The following is a 4,951-nucleotide window of genomic DNA, read 5'->3' as shown; positions in this document are numbered from 1 at the left end:
AAGCCGTGGAAGTAGAAGCCATTTCAATTGAGGTGTTTACATGGAGAACACATGAGCGGCAAATCCTTCTTCGTGGCTGGTCAAAACTACAAGAGACAGTCAATGTGGTCGGTGGTGGATGAGTTGAGTCCCCCCCCCCCACCCCCCCGATATGTGAAGAGATGGCCCATTATAACATGATTGAGCAGATGCTGGCTGTGATTCCCAGAAAGTCCCATACTCTTGCAGCATCAGTCTGCTGCAAGAGTATGGGAGGCGGATAGGCAAGAGTCTAGGTATGATCCGAATACTTGGTTAAAACGAATATCTGCTACAGATAATAACGAGCATGAGCATCGTCCGAGTAAAATGTGTCATTATCCGTATAGTCGTCGCCGTGAAGGAAAATCCTAATTTGCTTGTGTGCTTCAGTGCAGCCAGCCACACCCTAACCTCGCGTCACCAGGCTCTTCTCGGCGAGAAAGAGCCTGGCTCCCGCCCACAATTGATTTTGTCACCCTACTGGTTCCAGCCTAGAGCCCGCCCTAGACCGGATGGCAGCGTTTCTAGCTCGTCAACTTTCACGTTAACTTGACAATTTGACCCAAGTATCAGAACGGCAAACAACAAAACAAAAGATGGACGTACCGAAGTTCTTTTAGAAACATTGCGGCTTCACAATCTCACATCTTTTAAGCCAATACAGAAGCTTTGCATCAGACAATTAATCGAGGGAAGAGACATCAAGCTAACAGCAACACAGATGTTTTTTGGCGCACTGCCTTCCGGTGTTCATTCTGGTTCCGTGGTTTACGCCCGATGACAAAAAGCGGGGTGGAAGGTGCCCAGACTAGCCACACCCACAAGCACACAGCGAGAGCTCCGCCTCCTCCCACAGCTGCACTGAGCCATACATTCACAATACTCTCATCTAACACACACACCTGTGCTTTCTTCCAATGGTGTGCTCCTACCTCGGTTTAGCAGCTCTGTAGCGTCCCCGGCTGAATGATGGTCTGACTCTCCAACTGATGGTTACTGAAGTGTTTATTTTTAAGCTTGAACTCCTTGAACCGTAACACACACAGTGTAACACACCGTAAGAGCTACGGAAAGAAAGGAAAATAAAAACATTACCATCTTTTTAACTTTAACTGAAATAATTCACTATTTATATTCCAAACATGAAATATCACATTTTAACCTTTTAACCCCTTTTTAGCTTATGACAACCTCTGATAGAGTGCTACTATATTTGACTTAATAAGTACATTTGAGTTCTATGAAATGAAATATTTATACAGTATTTTACGGTGCATGTGAATATTTAACCTTGAACAATAATATTACAGTCAGTCCAAAACCCACAAATGCTGCATCTAGCATTGCAAAATCCACCAACCAATTCCCCGACCACATTGGCTTGTATACAGTGTTGACGTAGCAGTCACTAAAGAACGGCTCCATGACATGGCTGCAGCTTAAACACTACACGAAATGAAATCATGACAAACCTTGTGCACTTACCAGCCAGGTGCTAAAACAAAATAGCTTTCTTTTTTTTTACCTTATTCCTTCTTTCTTTTAGCATGCGGACACACTTGACGACGTGACTTCTTCTACTGCTTTTTACCGCACGTACAGACTTTATCCGTTTCCCGTTGACTCTTTCAAAATAAACGTCGCAGCCTTTGACCACAATGTGAATTAAATGCATTAAATGCAACTATATACTTGCCAATTCGTGCCACAAGTTGGCGCAGTTTCTCACGTTAGTTTCTCATGGCCCTATGAAATTACTGCACAAAATACATGTTTACCTTGATATCAAAATCAACAGACCAATATAATAACTTAACCTTATGAAGATACTTAGGTGTATAAAATGGGCGTCCACCCGCTATGCCGACCACCCGCAATGCCGACCTTAGGTTTAGGCGTGGGGGGTGGGAGAGGTTAGGTTTAGGGTTAGGGTCTGGGGGAGGTTTAGGCGTGGGGGGTGGGAGAGGTTAGGTTTAGGGTTAGGGTCTGGGGGAGGTTAGGTTTAGGCTTGGGGGGAGGTTAGGTTTAGGCGTGGGGGCTGGGAGAGCTTAGCTCCAGCCGGTCCACCGACACGCTGCACGCCACCTCGCTCAGCTGGTTCTGCTTGTGGGCTATCGGCATTGCGGCCTGTCGGCACTGCGGCCTGTCGGCACATAGACGTAAAATGAATAAACATGAAAAACAATATGAAATGCTGGACCATACTAAAGGTCATTTACAAGCTCGCTAGTCTTTCCTCGTTATAAATATCTAAAGTCAGCACCTGAGTTAGTCGAGGATTGCTTCTCCCGGGACGCGGTGCTGTTCACAACAGCAAGGCTGCACCATAAGTTTAGGTTATGTGTCGTATAACCAGAGTTACATGACCACCGTTGGAGCCTTCTGGGATCTGAGTGAAGAGACTCTCTCTAGCTCCATACATATGAAATATGCTGGCTGACTGGGTGGCAGATAGATAGAAAAACAATAAAAAAATAAAGTTGATTATGAAAACTCTAGTTCATGCATCTCATTCCATAATTCTTAACTATGGTATGCAATATAATGTGTTCATTGATTCACTGAAGTTTAGTAATTTAAGCTGTATCTTACCTTTGTGATAAAAAACATTGATATAGGTTGTACAATAAGTGTACAAAAATGTACGTAAAAAAACTTAAAACCTAAAGGTCCTTACACATCGGGAGCGTTTTTTCCGTGCGATTAATTCGCACGTCAATAATATTTTCCGAACCTATATCAGTCAATGCAACCATGCATACCAACGGCAAAGTTTCGCTGAGCATTATTGCGGCGTTTATTTTTTCGAGCCACGGTACACATCTGTGGCTGTGATTGACAGGTGGGCCAAAACTTGCATCGCAATTTTGTGCCGTATATTCGCATCGCTCTTGATGTGTAAGGACCTTACACCCACATCGGTGATGATGTCATCAGTGATGTAACTCGAGTAACTGTGATGTCATCAGTGAGTGATGTCACTCAGTGGAAACAGTGGATGGATAAATCCAGAAGGAGGCGGTAATGCAACATAAGGAGGCGCTTAGCGCGCTCAACCGAGAGGAAGGCGGCGGAGAACTCGAGATCAGGAGGATTGACAGAATCAGTGAATGGATGAATCCAGGAGGCGGCAATGCAACAAAGGATGCCAACTGCGATAAAACACCACAGAAGAATGATGTCATCAGTGAGTGATGCCATTGTGACATCACCAGTGATTTATCACTCACTGATGGCATAGTGATGACACAACTTGGACTCTATTTAGGACAGCTCTGCTCTGAAGAAAGTGATAGGAGACCCAGAGGCAATGGATGAATTTCTTGTGAGGCATGGTGAGGCACTGTGTCTTGGGGTCAGCTTTGCCCTCTCTGGCATCTTCTACTATGTCCACAGGAAGAAACGGAAGACTGTGGAGAAACTCAATGATGCTCCACACTTGTCCTTAGATGGAAATCTCATAGACATTTTGAATGTTACTCCAGGGAAGTATATGCAGTATGTTGTCATTGAAGGTGCAGTGCAGCCAGTAGGGAAACCTCTGAGGAGTCAGTTCCAGGATGGAAGTGTCGGCGTGGTGAAAAGATTCATGCGGAGAGAACAAAAGCTGGTATGGAGCAGTTTCACTCGCATTTGGAGGGAGAGCCAGCAAGTCTTGCACCAGAACGTGAATGAAGTGCCCTTCTATCTGGTGGGATCAGATAAGGCCACAGTCAGGGTCTTGTCTCCATTGGAGGCCTCTGGGCTGAAAATGGAGATAATAGAGAGGTTCCACCAGGCCACTTACGGATTCACCGACATCATAAAGTACTACCTCATTGGGGAGAAGCCTCAATGGTATCTGGAGACTGAAGAAATGCTCAAGGTGGGTGCTAACCTCACAGGTGTAGGTGAGTTGATCCTGGACACGGACCGGGCCCTGAAGCTGCGTCCCCCTACTGACGGTTCAGAGTATTTCTTGTGCACATCGAACTTTGAGACCCTCATAATGGAGCAGGAGAGCCAAGCGATTGTGTGGAAGGTGTTGGCCTCTTGTTTTGCTCTGGCATCAGCCACACTCCTCCTTTGGGTTGGAAGACGCTACTACCGCAATCTGATGCACCGCTGGGAGAAGGACCGGCTGAGGAGGGAGTTTGAGAGACATGATGCCGGAGCCCCAAGAGCTTCTCAAGTTGGGGCTGAGGTTCCCATAGAGAGTGCCTGTGTGATATGCCTCAGCCAGCCACGTGACTGTGTTCTGCTGGACTGCGGGCATGTATGTTGCTGCTTTAGATGCTACCAGGCCCTCCCACAACCCACCTGCGCCATATGTAGACAACCCATCATAAGAGTGGTGCCTCTCTACCACGCCTGAGGCATATTTAACTCATCATTGGTGTAAAAACTAGAGCAGTGCCCGTTCCCCTCCCTCCCCGATTCCCCCATTCACACATCATGATTTCCCATTCCTCCCCCACCCCCCCACCACCACCAGCCCCCACCCACATTTGAAGTCGATGGATGCCTTAGGCCAGGGCTGGCCAATATGTCGATCGCGGTCGACCGGTCGCAAAGCACATGGTGGTAGATCGCCTGCCATTCAGAAACCCCCCCCCCCCCCCTACCCTCCACAGCTGTGGCATCAGACGATGACATTTGACGTTGCAAGTTTACACTCGTGTCCTCTCACTACGCTTGAGTTTACACTTGTGTCCTGTCACTACGGCAACAGGGTTAGAAAGATTTAAAATATCAGTAGTATATTTGGAAGAAACCGAGTTTCATACGAGGGCCAATATCGTGTTGTTGAATCACAACAAAGTCTGGAAGATGAAGCGGACCAGCGTTTCAGCCGAGAGACATACGTGCAGATATGATGGTTGTCAGGGGGACAACAGAAACGGCAAATATAATATAATATAAACAATATTTGGATGTGTAGCATAGGCCT

At 46.5% G+C, this 4,951-nt stretch overlaps 1 pseudogene across 1 annotated transcript; it reads left to right on the top strand.

Annotated features, from left to right (window-relative positions):
- Positions 1 to 3,331: 3,331 nt before the first annotated feature.
- On the top strand, positions 3,332 to 4,375 carry LOC310790693 (mitochondrial ubiquitin ligase activator of nfkb 1-A pseudogene; annotated as a pseudogene). Its single transcript has one exon. The product of its transcript is annotated as a mitochondrial ubiquitin ligase activator of nfkb 1-A pseudogene (transcript).
- The last annotated feature ends 576 nt before the right edge of the window (positions 4,376 to 4,951 follow it).

Source organism: Poromitra crassiceps, assembly GCF_964638095.1.
Source record: "Poromitra crassiceps genome assembly, chromosome: 15".
Lineage (NCBI taxonomy): Eukaryota > Metazoa > Chordata > Actinopteri > Beryciformes > Melamphaidae > Poromitra > Poromitra crassiceps.
Note: the sequence above shows the minus strand (reverse complement) of the source record. Positions and strands in the feature narration are given on the sequence as shown.